The sequence below is a fragment of the Prosopis cineraria genome, unplaced genomic scaffold (assembly GCF_029017545.1).
Source record: "Prosopis cineraria cultivar Desert tree isolate PC_DT_omini unplaced genomic scaffold, ASM2901754v1 PC1, whole genome shotgun sequence".
In the NCBI taxonomy this organism is placed as follows: Eukaryota; Viridiplantae; Streptophyta; class Magnoliopsida; order Fabales; family Fabaceae; genus Prosopis; species Prosopis cineraria.
The window spans coordinates 23,448,825-23,467,130 of NW_026555332.1; positions in this window are offsets into that span (position 1 = coordinate 23,448,825).

Sequence of the window (18,306 nt, forward strand, 5' to 3'; positions counted from 1 at the left end):
AGGCAACTTCAATGACATCCTTCTTCCCTAACTCTAGTTCCTTTTTTTTTTTTTTTCAATTTCATGGTAAATGGAGCATAGCAACGTTGATGCCAAATTAATCTGCAATTTTTATTTTATTTCCCTTTTCTAGATCTTTTGCTGTTGGATTCCAAATTGACGAAATGATCTATAATTCTTTTATTTTAACTTTAATAAATGAAAAATAAATTTATTTTAAATAATTTTTTAAATAGAAAAATAATATATTTTGAGTATATTATTTGGTTTTTAAATATGATAACATGAAAATATATATTTTTATAAATAAATATATTTTAAATTATTCTGATGAAATTAATTTTAATACAATTTTTTCTTCAATTTATTTGTATAAAGAATTATATGAAATATAATATATTTTGATATAAGGGCATTGTAACCATTATAATATTTGTTCACTTTGTTTGTTCTCTATTTTCTTTTTCTTCTGTTCATCCAAATGCAATAAGAGATAATTTTTTCTTCTTAGTTTTCTCTTCTCTTCATTTTCTTTTTTAACTTTTCTTTCCATTCAAATGAAGAGCTAGTTATGCCTTATCGATATGTTATATTTGATTTTTTTTCCCCTTAGAGTCTCGGTATAATAATTCTGTTCTATTATTACACTACAATATTCTGGGTGGAATCTTCAACTTTTCATATGCATTCTTACTATATAACTGCTAATAAAAATAAGGGTATACTTTTCTTATTTCATTGCTGTAAATGTAAGTGTGGATGTGTTTATTTCCTTGTACTTCTTAGGGATTAATTTGTTCTTCCTAAACTAGGATAGATTTACATGGAGGTAGTGTGTGTTAATGAGAGCAGATGGATTCATAGGATAGACATATCTATATATACCAACCCCACGTAGTTAATATTATTAATTCATCCAATCTGTCAATAACCCAAGAAATAAAGAGATGATATAAAATGAAATTGAATCCTAGACTACAATCACAAATCGTGGAAAGCGACAAAGGAAGTTTTTGGAGGGTGATAAAAAAGAAAATGCAATTATCTTCAAAAAACCAGTAATTTTCTCATGAAATTTTGTCACGAAATTTTCTCCGAAAAAAGATTAGAGAGAAGTAATTGTCTCAAAATTTCTCTTAAAATGGTTATTCTAAAAAATTAATCACAGAATTTCTTACAAAATCCAAATAGAGGGAAATTTGAAGAGAACAATGTGAGAAAATTAGAAAGAAAAAATATTTGACAAAAACAAAAAATTGATAATAAAAAAAATAAAAAAAAACTCATTAAATTTCTCTCAGATTTATCTAAAAGGAATTCAATGAATTCTCTCTCAAATAATATTGAGAGAAATGTTCTCTAGGAAAAAGTTGAGAGAATTTCCTCTTAGACTAAGTAGAGAAAAATGTTCTCTTAGTTTTTTTCAAGAGAAAATTTCTCTTAGAACAATTAGAAAGAATTTCTCTCATATTAAGTTAAGAGAAATGTTTCTCTCAAAACAAGTCGAGAGAAAAGTATTTGTTGAATTATTTAAATTTTTCACCTATAACAATTTGTAAAATTTCTTCCAAATCTTTTTGAGAGAAACTTTCTCTCAAAATTTACTTGGAGAAAATTCCAAATGTCTCTCAGATTATTTCAAGATAAACTATAAAATACACATAAGTGTGTAACTCTCCCCCATATCTGCTAGATATAGGAGAAGATTAACTAAATTACCACAGTAATTAAATACATTGTTTGAAAAACTTGGCCCAAAACTCATTTTGTAAAATCATCAAAATTGTAATAGTTTTAGAGTATACATAGCGGAAACAAGTTATGAGCATTCATATCAATCAATGCATGTATCATAAAGAACAAAATCAAGTTGGAATATGGTCCATGTGCCGTGGCGTACAATACCTACGCTGTGGCTTGTGGCATAAAGCCACACACCCAGTTCTCATTTGTGTCATGCACAGCGGTGCACTAGTCTGGATTTTCTACTATTATTTGATAGCAAAAATGATGAACTTCCGACGTATGCCATTTTTACATACGACATCCGATTAGAGTGATTTAAGTGCCCATATGAAACTTATTTCATAAGTTAGCTAATGAGATAGGTTTGGATACGATCTAATAGTTCGATTAAAATTTAAACACTTGGGTGCAAAAAGTCATTTTTCAAAGAATTTTACACACCCAAGCACTCAAATCGATCCATTTATCTCATTAGATCACATAAGGCCTTAAACTAAGTACAAAATGACCTAACACACTTGATTAACCACTTCCATCACATATATACATGTATATTAAAATTTGGCTATTCAAAAGCCCATTTTCACATTTAACAAAATTTCACTACTTAATGCAAATTGGCCTACTTGATCTTTTCTCAACCCATGTCACCACAAATTCACTACTTTACACATTCATAACATAATCAACTAAATCTTAGCCTCAAATTACTCATTTCATTATAATTTTATACATGAGACAAGATTCACCAAAACTCAAAAACATTCATCACAATTCCTACATTTCAACAACTCATAATTACTCAAATTATGCATGCAATCTCTTATGGCAACTCATATACACAAAATTCACACTAAATTAGTTCATTACACAAACTCAGAGCTTTCACATGACCATGACACCACTATGCCAGTCCAGACTCTTTTCTCTTATCTTAATCACTGCTTTGTCCTGTAAAAATGTAACTACAAGGGTGAGATAAAAATCTCAGTAACAGAATAACTCATTACTATTAACTATCACATGAAACTAGATGAAAGTAAAGCATAATATATCTGTTAACATAGCATATACCACATATCTCATTTCAAATCACAACAATATGTGTCAATTCACTTCTTTTATCACTATAATCACTACTTTTAATCACTTTTCTACATATACAATATATAGCATGATCACTGCCGACTGGACCTCCAAATCACCCTGACATGAAAATATAGGTTTGTCTTAGACCAATGTACACTCTCATTAGCCTTAAGCTTACCTTTAGTGGTAGAATCACTTGACCAAAGGTGTTTTATCTCACTTCTGGACTACAGTTTCCCCTAATACACACAATAGGGTGTCATTGACTCCAACATAGTGTCACACAGACACTAAGGAGTCTAAATCTCCAATACTGTACCTTAATAGGTATTAAGGAGATCATCTCCAATACTGCACCTTAAAAGGCACTAAGGAGGTATAATTCTCTAACACCGTATCCCGTCGGGCACTAAAGAGAATATGCCGTATGGTCTTATCACCATACTCCATACGGGTGAACTCCTACCCCTATGATCATGCTTTCCAAACCATTCATAGGTTCTACATTCACACGTATCCTTAACACATAGAATATATTTATGTAAAGTATGAAATCACATGTTCTTACTCATTCATTTGATCAAAAGCCATTTTCATTCAACATTAATGCAATGCTTATTTTTAAACAATTTCATGCAATAAATAGCATACTCACATAGAGTTACAATAAATATTCAAACAAAGAAAGTTATCCGGTTACCTCAACCCTTCTGTCACTAGAAAGGTTACCCATGAATTTCAACTACCACTATAGCTTGTCACAACCTTCCTTTCTCAACTCACACGCACAACATGCTAATCTAAATACAATTGGCACAATTTAGTCAATTGATTCAATTTGACCAAAAGCACATAATTATTACTTATAGCTATATTTAGCCTTCTATTCTTGTCCACTTATATGTTCTAGGTCCATTACTACTTGATTATACTTTACATCACCTCAACTGGTCTCATTTTACTCAAACATGATTTTCACCTTAAAATCTTAATGAATTAGGGCTAAATTGAGCCTATGAGTTCAAAGTTCTATCGTTCAGCTCTAAACCAGTTGCAAAGCTTTAATTTAATTCTCAAGAACCTTTTTATTACTATTGGGTGAGAATCAAACCCCTAAAATTTCATTGATTCAATTTCTCTATAACTCATATTTAGAGAAATTTGGGCAGAATGGAAGGTAAGGGTTATACATAACTTACCCACTAAGTTATTAATTAGAAGCACCTTCTACGGCTCCAAAATCTCTTGCCTTATTAGATAAAGCCTTCCTCTCCTCTCTCTTTTATGTTTCTCTTCCTCATCCTTTTGAACTCTTATGAAATTTCATGACTTTTAAGGTCATTTTTTGACCTATGCACTGTAGTGCATGTTGCATGGCATAGTGAGAAGAATTCTCACCACGTGTGCTTGCTTCGACCCAAAATGCAATCCTCTTACTCGTATCTGTTTATTTATCATCCTAAAGACACAAATTATCAACTAATCATCTAAATCTATAATCCTTTACTAATTACTACTTTATCCCTGATTAAGCTAATTACAGGATTAAGAAAATTCAGGATCTTATAGTGTGTGTGTGTGTGTGTGTGTGTGTTATTACTTATTCAATACTCATATTATGTATATTATTGAATAAGATGGTCCAAAATGGGACAAAAGTAATTGTAAAATAAGAGGGGGTAGATACTAATAGGGATTAGGTCTAATATCATAATGTGACGAACTAAAATTTGAATTATTACTCAGACCTAGATGCAATTAACAAAACAAGGAGTAGATGTAGGAAGCATAAAATAGTATTAATAAACTAATAATTATATATATATATATATAGAGAGAGAGAGAGAGAGAGGATCTATGTTAAAGTATTATATAGTATATGATTATGATTTGTATAATAATATCAATATTAATTTGTCATTCATTTACTAACATCTATAGTATATCTACGAAAGTTTGCTGAAAAAACTTATCTATAAAATTAAATTGCATTATATTTCACTTTTCCAATTGATAAAAATTATTTATATAATTGTGTGTGTGTGTATATATAATATAACTTCTTTAGTTTCAAAATATACAAAATTAAGTGACTCTGAAAGACAACATTAAGTTGTAATTTTATTAATTGGAAGAACAATATACAAGCATATTGCTTTGATTCACATTTTTGTTAGGCTTGCTAGACAATTTTTTCCCTTTTTTTGCATGCAAATCATTTTGGCCACTTATTGAGTAAAAAAAATTGTCAAAATTTCCCTTCAGTGTTGATAAATTGTTACTACTAAAAGTATTTTTCTTAAAAAATAAAATTTAAACATAATTATAAATTATATTAAATAATTTATAAAAATATTTTTAAAATTTAAAAAATTGAAAATGAAAAAAATATAAAAAATAAAGTATATAAATTTAAAAAATTAATATAATTTAATTTTAAATCAATTTAAATTAAATAATATATTATGAAATTAAAATTAAATTATTAAAAAATTTAAAACTATTTTTTCAGGCTAAATAAATTAAAATCATTTAAAAATATGCTATATTATAAGTTAATTTTTAAATAAAATAATATAAAATTTATAAAAGTGTACAGTATAGTAATATATATTCAATTTTGTTAATTAATTTAAGACATCAAATTCATTGTAACTTAAATGACAAAAAAGTAGGCACTAAAGGTGAAGCCAAGATTATGAATGCTACTCCATGTTAAGACATATATTTGTAAAATAAATACAGGCATGATGTGGTGTGTGTATGGCAAGTGATGGGGCATGACATGGATGCCCACATGATAGATGACATGGCACGATATGGGCCACATGTGGGAGGAGATTGGAGGGAATAAAATTTAATTTTTAATATATTATTTAAATTTCTCACAAAATATCTCATATATTCTGTGAGAAATGTCTCTTGGAACATCTCTGAGAGAAAGTTCTCACTATAAATTTTGAGAGACTATTTCTCTTGAATAAATCCAAATAAATCATAACGCTTTAGAAAATAGGAGGCAAAAAAGTTATTTTCGACCATACAGGTGCATATGCCACAACTTATGTGCCATATGATGTAACCCACCCCTTATATCAATGTGATATAAGGATATGATTAGTATAATCACCATAATAAAAATAGACCATATTCAAATACTTTGTTTGAAAAGCTTGGGCCCTAGACACATTTTGAAAATCATTCTACATCTTAATTAACTTAACATCAAATAGAGCATATCACAGTGAAAGATAACATATACATTCATTAGAGGCCATACATGCTTTCAAACAAAGAAATAAAGTCAAAAATTGAGCCATGTGCCACGGCACACATAATAGTTTCTGCAACTGTTATTTGAAAGTTCACAAGACACGTGTCATTTCCACATACGATGTTCGATCGGAGTGGTTTAAGTGCCTACACAAAGCTTATTTTATAAGCTAGCTAATGAGATATTTGAACGCGATCCAACAGTCCAATCAAAATTTAGAAACACGAGTGCAAAAAGTTATTTTTTCTATAAATTTAATGCATTCAAGCACTCAAATTGATCACATTATCTCATTAGACTATTCTAAATTTTGGTTGAGCATAGTTTATAGCATATCTACATATAAATCACAATTTAGCCATTCGACGACCCATTTCCACAAACAACACATTATACCAAACACATTAGTTTAGTCATATTTCCCCATTTTCACTACAATTCATTTGCTTTCACATTCACTATACATTCTTAACTAAACCTTAGCCCCTGTTTCTCATTTCACCCTATATTTCCACATAAGGGCTAATATTTACACAGTCACTATAATTTCAACAATTTACTACTTATAACTATTCAAAAGATGCATGCAAGTCTTATGGAAACTTATGTACATAATATACACCAGAGTAGTATTCATTACACAAAAAGAGGAAGATTGAAGCATTATTTAATTCCAGTGCTACGCATTCATTTATTTCACATGAATGTGTAGAAAAATTGGGACTTCCTTTATATGAATTTCCATATGTAATTAAAGTATCTACTCCATCTGGGTCATCAGATATGACTAGTAAAGCATGTTTAAATATAGAATTGAGGTTTGAAAATCAGTCAACTACTCTTGATTTGATCTAGATTCCTATGAAGGGTTTATATGTGATTATTGGTATGGATTAGTTGATGACAAATAATGCCATCTTGGACTGTGCTAAGAAAATAGTTTTGTTATCGGTACATGCTACGCCGGCTAATATTCCTAGCGAGTCTAAGTTCTTATTAGTGGTGTAAGTAGAGAAATTGATGCAACAAGGGTGTATGGCTTATATGGTTTTCTTTTCAGTGCATAGGGTCTACGATGAAAGTATTGATAAGATTAGGGTAGTGAATGAATTCCCTGAGGTATTTGTGAATGATATGTTTGGTTTTCCTCCAGAAAAGAAAGTGGAATTCATGATAGACCTAGTGCTAGGAACTGAACCAATCTCAAAGGCACCATATCAAATGTCACCAAATGAGTTAGCTGAGTTGACGAAGCAGATAGAGGAGTTACTTGAAAAGGAGTTTATTAGACCTAGTATGTCACTTTGGGGATTGCCTATGCTATTTGTTAAGAAAAAGGATGATACATTATGGCTCTGTATCGACTATAAATAGTTGAATAAGGTGATAGTAAAGAATGAATATCCTTTACCGAGAATTGATGATTTGTTGAATCAATTGGTAGGAGGTTTAGTTTTCTTAAAAATCAACCTGAGATTAGGATATCATCAATTGAGGGTGTGTTGGAGGATCTGCCCAAAACGGTCTTTCGTACCAGATATGGGCATTATGAGTTCTTGGTAATGCCATTTAGGTTAACAAATGTGCCTGCAATTTTCATGGATTACATGAACTGTGAATCGTATATTTAGGCCTTACCTGGATCAATTTATCGTAGTATTCATTGACGACATTATGATATATTCTAAAGATGAGGAGTAGCACGTGAAGCATTTAAGGACTGTGCTATAAATTTTAAAGGACAACAAGCTCTATGCCAAGCTTAGCAAGTGTGAGTTTTGGCTAAGGAAGGTCCAATTTCTAGGACATGTTGCATTAGCTAAAGGGATTACAGTAGATCTGCATAAAGTGGATACAGTATTGAAATGGGAGAGACCTAGTTTTGTGATCAAAATATGGAGTTTTCTAGGGTTAGCTGGATATTATTATAGATTTATCCAAGGTTTCTCTCAGATAGCTTCATCATTGACTAGGTTAACTTAAAAAGTTTAGCCATTTATTTGGGATAACAAGTGCAAGATTGCATTTTAGAAGCTAAAGGAGAGGTTGACTACGACACCAGTGTTGATTATTCCTAATCCACAATTGTTGTATGAAGTATGTACGAATGCATCTCTGAAGGGTCTAGGATGTGTGCTGATGTAAGATGAGCTAGTAGTGGCTTATGTTTCTAGACAGCTCAAGTTGCATGAAGAGAATTACCAAACCCATGGTTTAAAGCTTGTCGCAGTCGTGTTTGCATTGAAGATTTGGTGGCACTAATTGTATGGAACAGTCTTTAGTGGTTTTAGTAACCATAAGAGCTTGAAGTATTTAGTGGATTAGAAGGAACTTAATATGAGGCAGAGAAGGTGGATGGAGTTCTTGAAGGATTATAGCTTTGAATTTAAATACCACCTAGGGAAAGTAAATGTGGTTGTAGATACCTTAAGTTGAAAATCATTGCATGTTGCTTGTTTAATGGTGCAGGAGCACAAATTGCTGGAATCCTACTTGGATATTCAGCATGACTTAATGAAATTAACTTTGTATAGTTTACATTCTATAGAGATTACTAATGAGTTTTGGAGAGAGTTAAGGATAGCACAGCTTGAGGATGAGTATTTATTAGGAATTTGGGAAGATGTGGAGGAAATGCAAACCACAGACTTTGGTTTTAGTAATGATGGATTTGTTATGTATCGGGACTGAGTTTGTGCACCAGATGAGGGTGATCTAAGAAAAAAAAATTGAATGAGGTGTATAAGAGTAGATATACAATTCACCCTAGAGTAACTAAGATGTACCAGGATATGAAGTGGTATTAGTGGTGGCCTGGAATGAAAAGAGATGTCACAGATTTTGTATCTCGATGTTTGATTTGTCAAAAGGTTAAAATCGAGCATCAGAGACTAGCAGGAACCTTACAACCATTGGAGATATCGAAGTGGAAGTAGGATAGTATATCTATGGATTTTATTTTGGGATTATCAAGAACCTAATCCAGTCATGATTCTATCTGGGTGACTGTAGATAGGTTAACAAAGTCAGCCCATTTCTTGGCAATGTAAATAAGTGATTTGTTAGAGAAGTTGGCAGAGATCTACATTCAAAAAGTTGTGAGATTGCATGGAGTGCCAAAGGACATTATCTCTGATCATGATTCGAGGTTCACCTCGAACTTTTAGAAAGCACTATAGAGAGCAATGGGTATTGAATTAAGATTCAGCATAGCATATCATCCACAGATTGATGGACAGACAGAAAGGACTATACAGACTCTAGAGGACATGTTGAGAGCTTCTGCCTTGAAATTAAGAGGCAACTGGGATAGCCATCTTCCTTTGGCTAAGTTTGCCTATAACAATAGTTTTCACTCCAATATAGGGATGGCTCCCTATGAGGCACTTTATGGAAGGAAATTTGATCTCCTCTTTGTTGGGTTGAACTGAGTGAGAGAAGCATCATGGTTTGAATATTGTGGATCAAACGACGTAAAAGATTCAAATCAAAAGACTTAGAGTAGGCAGAAGAGTTATAATGATAGACGTTGAAGGTCATTGGAGTTTATGGTTAGTGATTATGTTTTTCTAAGGTCTCGTTTGGTATGATAGAAGAGTTTTTGATAAAATTAAAATTGAAATCAAAATTAGAATCAGAATCAGAATTAGAATTGAATTGAGTTTTAAGAGTGTGTTTGGTATGAAGATGGAATCATAATATAATTTTAATAAGTATATGTATTTAAAATAAAAAAATAAAAACACCTTTTATTTTATTTTTTAATGAAAAACTTAGCAATTAAAAAATAAAGAATGTACATTTAAAGCTCAAAATACCCTTTATTTTATTTTTTTTAATGACACATAAGCCAATTCCATGTTGAGTTTGTCAATTCCATGGCTTCTACAATGGAATTGGATTCCATCAATTTTGATGGAATTAGATTCCTTCAAGAAAGCAATTCCAGCATACTAGACAAGTCAACTGGACAATTCCATGGTTGATTCCATTTTTATACTCACAATTCTAAGATAGCAAACATAGCTTAAGAGTTTCGCCTATGACGAGAATCAGGAGGTCAATTCGAGCAAAGAAATTGTCTCCTTGATTCATGGGTCCATTCAAGATCCTCAGAAAAGTTAGGTCGGTTGCCTACCAAATCACCTTGCCATCGTATTTGGGATTCATGATGTTTTTCATGTTTTTCAATTGAAGAAATATCAACCTAATCTATCTCATGTGATTGAACCTAAAGAGGTTGAGCTGCAAGAAAATGACTTATCAAGCAGAGCCAAAATGAATAGTAGATGTTAAAGATAAGCAATTACGGAACAAGACTATTCTATTGGTTAAGGTAGTGTGGAAAGGAATAGCTCCTGGTGATGCTACTTGAGAGCAGAGGACAAAATGAAGCAGTAGTATCCCTATCTGTTTCCCTAGGCATGTGTTGTGGTTGTTGTTGAATTTTGGGGGTAAAATTCCTTTAAAGGAAGGGAGAACTGTCACATTTAAAAATTTTGAATCTAGAATAAATTGACTAATTAAGGGATAAATTAGTTAAAAAGATAATTAATTAATTTAATTATGTTTTTGGGTTGCTAATTGGCTTTTTGGGTCATATTTGGCTCTAAATTGAGTTAGGACGGAAGTTGGATCAAATCAGGTGGCATCGAGGGGAGAAAAAAATGACATTTTGCTCACTGCGTTGTGAGCTGTGGCTTGTGTGTCTTGCGCTACAGCGCACGGTATAGTAGGCATAAAACGTGAAAATAATCAAAAAAAGTCAGTTCTGGTGGGAGAAAGCTTGGAACTCGAAGGAGGAAAATTTGGGCACTGCTAGGGCTTTATTTTGGGAGGATTTTGAAGATAAATTAGGCTTTCAAACTCTTGAGTAAGTTTCCCACCCTTCTCCTCTACCTTTTCATCTCATTTTTGATGGAATTTAGAAGTGGGTGAATTTGCTCTGAATGGATTAAGCTATGAGTCTATGTTTTAAAGGTTTTTATTGACTCTAAAGATTTGATTTAAGTTTTTTAACCTTGGATAAGTGGTAATATGAAGTTAAATTATTATTTGGTGTAAGTTAGATCAAGCCCTAGCTTGATTATGGGGTTTTGAAGTGAGACAAGTTGAAATATTAAGTTTTATGTTCTAATAGAATTAGAGGGAGGCTTGAAGGGAATGTATGAACAAATAGTAATCTTGGCAAGCCTCTTTGTTGAGAATATGAGTGAAAAGTAGGAGAATTGAGATGTTATTGATAGCTAAGTGCTTGTGTTAATTAAAAATTAACATATAGTAATTGTTGATGTAGATTGTGGTGTGGGAAAACTTAGCAGTACTTTATGATCCTGTACTGTCCTCCTAATATCGATCATCATGTCACTCAATTTTTCCAACAAACTATCTCTTTTATTAGCTTATTGGGGCTCATCCGGTTGAACCTCTAGCACAGGCTCATCCTGTAACCTCCTTCTATATCTACTCGATACAGAAGATTAATTAAATAACCACTAAGCACACCAAACAGTAATCAAATACTTTGTTTTAATAGCTTGGGCCCAAGATTTGTTTTGCAAAATTATCAATAGTAATACATTTGAATAATAGGCAATGGACACAACCTATAAACATTTATAACTCAAATTGCATGCATTTAAAACAAAGAAACAAGGTTTGACTTTAGGCCATGCACCACAGCTGATGGCACATACACCATAGCATGTGGCACAAAACCACAAGCCTAGACCTTTACTATGTCATGTGCCAAGATGCATCGATCTGAATTTGCTGCTATCATTTGACAGCAGAAATGACAAAATTTTGATGTGTACCATTTTCACATATGACGTCCAATCAGGGTGATTCAAGCTCCTATACGAAACTTATCTCATAAGCTAACTAATGAAACAGGTTTGGATATGATCTAACATTCTGATCAAAATTGGAGACACGGGATGCAAAAAGTCACTTTTTTAAAAAACTTTGCGCACCTAAGTACTCAAATCAATTCAATTGTCTTACTAGACCACACAAGGCCTTGAACTAAGGCCAAAAGGACCTATTACACCTAATTAACCAAAATATATCACATATATACACGTACATCGAAATTTGACCCTTCAACAGCCAATTTTCACATTTCTCAACTTTTCGCAATTTGTCACATTTTTGGCTCATTAGGCCTTTTCACCATAATATCATTACAAATCCACCGTTTAATCATATATCTCCATATTCACCACTTAATCTTAGCCCATACAATTCATTTTACCACATATTTTCACACATGGGCTAAGATTCACAAAATTCACCATATTCTTCAACTTTAAACATTCAAAGCATGCATGCAACTCTATGGCAACTCATATACACAAAATTCAGACTAAATTAGTTCATTACACAAACTTAGAGCTTATAAACAACTATGGCACCACTATATCAGTCCAGAATCTTTTCCCTTACCCTGATTACTGCTCTATCTAATAAAAATATACTATAGGGGTAAGATAAAAATCTTAGTGATAAAATAACTCACTACTGACAATTATCACATGCAACTATATGAAAGCACATCATAATATACCATTAAGCATAGCATATGCACATGTTTCATTTCAAATCACCATTACATATTTACTCGTTTTCCACTTATTTTTCACTTTCACCACTTTTTCACATATACAGCATGATCATTACTGACTGAATTTCTAAATCACCCTAACTCAAAACTATAGGCTCGCCTTAGACCAATACATACTCTCATTGGCCCTGATCTCACCTTCAATGGTAGAATCACCTGCCCAAAGGTGTTCTATCTCACTTTCAGATTATGGTTTCTCCCAATACACACAATAGGGTATCGTTGACTCTAATACCATATCACACAGACACTAAGGAGTCTAAATATCCAACACTGCACCTTAATAGGAACTAAGGAGATAATCTCCAACACCACACCTTAAAAAGTATTAAGAAGATACAATCCTCCAACATTGCACCTCTCTAAGGAAAATATGCTATATAGTCTTATCACTACACTCCACACGAGTGAATTCCTACCCCTATGATCATGCTTTCCAGAACCAATAATAGGTTCTCAATCACCACCATACATGTTGTAACCTCCTTTTATATTCACTTAATATAAGAGAAGATTATAGTATTACCACTACCTTACATCAATTACAATAAACAAATTACATTTCAAAAGCTTCAGCTGAAGGCTTATTTTGTAAAAATCAATCAATTCACAATAGAATCAAAGAAAAACACAACGAAAGTAAATCATACACTCCTCAAATACATAGTGGACATAACCTACTAGCATTCTTATCATAATTGCATGCATTTTATCAAAAATAAAACTAAAATTTTGGGTTGTGCGCCTCGACGTACAGTCCGTGCGCCGCAGCATGTGGCACAAAGCCATATGCTCTCTCTTTTTGTGTTGTGGGCTGCAGCATATGTCACTATGCGCCGTGGCGTGCCTGTCTGATTTTCTACTATCATTTTGATGGCAAAAATGATGAACTTCTAGCGTGCGCCGTTTTCACATACGACATTAGATCAGAGTAATTAAAGGGCCCACACGAAGCTTAGCTCGTATACTAATTAATGAGATAGGTTTGGACATGTTCTAATAGTTCGATCAAAATTCAGAAACCCAGGTGCAAAAGGTCACTTTTAAAAAATTTTGTGCACCCAAGCACTCAAATCGATCCCTTTCTCTTATTAGACCACACTAAGCCTTGAATCAAGTCTAAAAGGATCTAATACACCTAATTGACCACAATTAATCACAACCATACTCATATATCAAAATTTGACCCTTCTACAACCAATTTTCACAATTCACTAAATTCACATACTTTGCCATTTAATGGCATAACTTAGCCCACTTGGTTATTTCTCAACCTATACATATGCAATCATATTTATGATACAATCTTAGCCTCCAAATTACTCATTTCATCATAATTTGTCCCTCGGCTTAAGATTCACTAACACAAAATCATTTCAACACAATATACCCAAATCATAGCCCCTTTTGTTTCAAACAACATGCATACACATAATCGAGCTTGATTTCATAAAATTTTAATTCAATACATACATGCAACCTTATGGCAACTCATATATACTTATATATACAATTTCAATTCAGTTCATTACACACATGGCTTCACACTAAAGCCGATTCAGACTCTCTTCCCTTACCCTGATCACTTCCTGATCTTGTAAACATGTAACCACAGGGGGTGAGATAAAAATCTCAGTAACAGAATAACTAACTCCTATTGACTATCACATGTAACAATATGAAAGTAAACATAGTATATCATTAAAACTTTATAAAATAGCATTTATATCACATATCTCATTTCATTCTCAATTTTTCATCATATCACAAATGATTCCATGTTATCTCAAGATATTTCATCATATTGCATAACATACTAGCATGATCTCTACCAATTGAACCTCCAAATCACCTCGACACGAAACCATAGGCTCATCTTAGACTAATATACACTTTCATTAGTCTTAAACTCACCTGTAATGGTAGAATCACCTGGCCAAAGATGTTCTAACGCACAATATGGACTATGGTTTTTCCCTAATACACATGATCACTATTAAAAAATACCGTATATATAACGTCCCATATTCAACGGTTATAAGAAAAAATGTTGAATAAAAAAAGGTGGGATTTTGAAAAACTAATATTCAGCTGTTAAAAAATTAACCGTTGAATATACCTATATATATTCAACGGTTAAATATAAAAACTGTTGAATAAAATCCTCAAAATATTGCCTGGTGATATCACCATATTATTCAACAGTTCAAGAAAAGTAACCATTGAATAAAGTGTCAGAATATTCAACGGGTAAAATAAAAAACTATTGAATAAACGTTTCGAAAACTGCCTTATGACATCATCTTATTATTCAACGATTACTTAACCAGAACCATTGAATAAACATTTATAATATTTAACAGTTTACCTGAGGAACCGTTGAATAAATGTTTATTTAACGGTTATCAAGATAATCGTTGAATAATTTCATTTAAATCACCTCTTCATTCTCTCGAAACTGTTACTCTCAGACGCTCAAAACTTCATTTCTCCTCTACAGAACCAGATACCCACTATCAAATCTCCTTCCCCAAGCATCGAGTCTACATTTCCGGCCAAACCCTTCCATATTCCACCGTTGGAACACTGTCGCAAGGCTTTATTACCATTTTCGTCTACCGTGTTATGGTGTGTGAACACATAAGTGCTCTGCGTTACATTTCGCTCCTCTTCCCTCTTCCTTTTCCTTCTTCCTCTTCCTCTTCCTCTTCCTCTTCCTCTCTCTCTTCCTAACTTCATCTTCCTCTTCCATTCCAGTTGCTTTGGTTCGTGATTCATCTCCATTCAATCGTGGTTATGTGCGTGGGTCGGCAAAACAAAAAAAGGTTAATTTTTTTAAAGAAATTGTATAAAATTTGAGTATTTTATTTGAACATTATGATTATTTACAATGGGGATGATTTCATATACAATGTGCTTGAATTTTGGTTGAACGAAAATGCTCTGTGTCTGCTACCAATTGTTGAATGTGATTGATTGAGTGATTTTTAATATGAATTTGTTGTTATTTTAATGTTCAATTTGTTAAAAAAGGGCAGTAAGCTTAGGAAATGCTTAGTTTTATGCCGTTATGCTGCCAAATTTTTAAAAAAATTTTAGTCTTGCAAACATGACCATTGTTAATTATGGTCTGGAGGGAGTTTAATTATACTTCTATCTTGTTTCTTGAATTAGTTTAAAATTTTGTAAGTTAAAATAGTGTAAAGAAAGGGCATAATACTTGGGAAATACTTATTTGAAATTGTTAGGCTGCTAATTTTTTTTAATTTTAATTTTTCTCTTGAAAAGAACAAATATAAGCATAATTGAAGTTATTGAAGTAATTAAACTCGTGATTCATTGAATGCTTTTCTATTGTTACCATCTTTCTTAAATAAGGGCATTATGGATAAGGAGTGGATGTCTGCCAATCGCCTATCTAGAGAATATTGGGATAGGGTGGCAGAATTTGTTAAGTTTGTGGTAAACAACACAAAAAATCGTGAGCGAATTGTTTGTCCTTGTTTAAGTTGTGGCAATGTGAAGTCAATTTCTCGTGAGACATGCAAACTTCACTTGTTTAAGTATGGAATTGATCAAAGTTACAAGTGTTGGGTAAAGCAAGGGGAGACACCTAAAGATGTGAATAACAATAGCCGAGGGTATATAGAAAGTTGTTCATCACCATCATCTTTTGACACAAATGCAAATGAGGCTGATTGTCTTGAACTGATGCGGAGACACCTTTGTATGAGGGTTGTACTGAGTTCACTTTATTGTCTACTGTGTTAGAATTGTACAACTTGAAAGCAACAAGTGGGTGGGGTTATACAAGTTTTTCAAGCTTGCTCTCTCTAATCAAACTAATGCTACCGAAGAATAATAAGCTTCCGAATTGGCTATATGATGCAAAGAAGGTGTTACGCATAGTTGCCTAAGCTATAAGAAGATATATGCTTGCCTTAATGATTGCATTTTGTTTAGGAATGAATATGAAGAGCTAACCCACTATTCTAAGTGTGAGACATCACGTTATAAGCAAAATGGGAAGAGTGCGAAGAAGGCAATGTGGTATTTTCCTATTATTCCAAGATTTAGGCATTTGTATAGCATACGTTAAGAGGCAAAGAATTTAACATGGCATGCAGATGGAAGGATTAAAGATGATAAGATTTGGCATCCAGCTGATTCTCCTGAATGGATAAGGTTTGATCGAAAGTACCCTGAGTTCAGAAAAGAAGATAGAAACCTACGCCTCGCATTATCTACTGATGGGATGAACCCACATGGTATGCAAAGCAGTACCTATAGTACATGGCCTGTAATGATGGTCATTTATAACCTTCCTCCCTAGCTTTGCATGAAGCGAAAGTATATGATGCTATCCTTGCTAATATCGGGGCCCAAGCAACCCAGAAATGACATAGATGTTTACTTAAAACCATTAATTAAAGACTTAAAGCTGTTGTGGGAGATAGGTGTAGAGGTATATGATGCCTACAAAGAAGAGGTATTCAATTTGAGAGCCATGCTTTTTGGTACAATCAATGACTTTCCAGCGTATGGTAATCTATCAGGGTATAGTATTAAAGGACAACTTGGATGTCCCATTTGTGAAGAGGGAACACGTTCAATGAGATTGCAACATGGTGTGAAGAACGTGTACCTTAGACATCATAGATGGTTGGGTGACAAACATTGATATTGTCGGTGGAAAAAGTCTTTTGATGGAAAAATAGAAAAAGAAAGGCCACCAAAGCAGTTGACTGGTGAGGAATTATTTGAAAAGGTAAAAGACCTTGATATTGAATTTGGCAAACCATTTGCGAAGCATTTTAGAACAAGCGGGTGGAAGAAAAGATCAATTTTTTTAAGTTTCCATATTGGAAGACCTTGAATGTGTGACATGTAACACTTGCCCCGAGTGTTATCCAAAAATCACACAATTCAAATAAACTAAGTGTGGTTAAGGAATTAATCCTAAAACCAACTTAGGAAACGAACTATTTAAATCACTAAGCAAATACACAATTGCAAATTAAACATTTAAAGCCTTTAAAAAATTTTATAGGTTCTACCTATAGCACGCGGAAGCAAGCTAGACGAAAGTGAAATAAAAAGATGCTGTCATGACAGCATTAAATGGCTGTCATGACAGCCCTCTTGGGCCAACTTCCAGAAATCACCATTTCGTCATTCGACCTCCAATCGAAGTAATTTTAAAGCTCACACGTCACATTCAAAGGGTACTATAAGTATATCAAATTTCAAAAAGATCCAACGGTCGGATTTAAAATTAGACATGTTAAAAATTTGATTATTTTTGCTGTCATGACAGCTAAAAAAAACTGTCATGACAGCACTTTCGGACCAACTTTTGAAGTGCACCATTTCATCATCTGACCTCCGATCGGAGTGATTCCAAAGCCCACATGTCACTTTTAAAGAATACTATTAGCATACTAAATTTTGAAAATATATAACGGACGGATTGAATTTTGTGCAGGTTACAAAATCAATACTGTAGCTGTCATGACAGCAATTTAATGCTGTCATGACAGCACCTCCAGACCAAATTCCGAAGTGCGTCGTT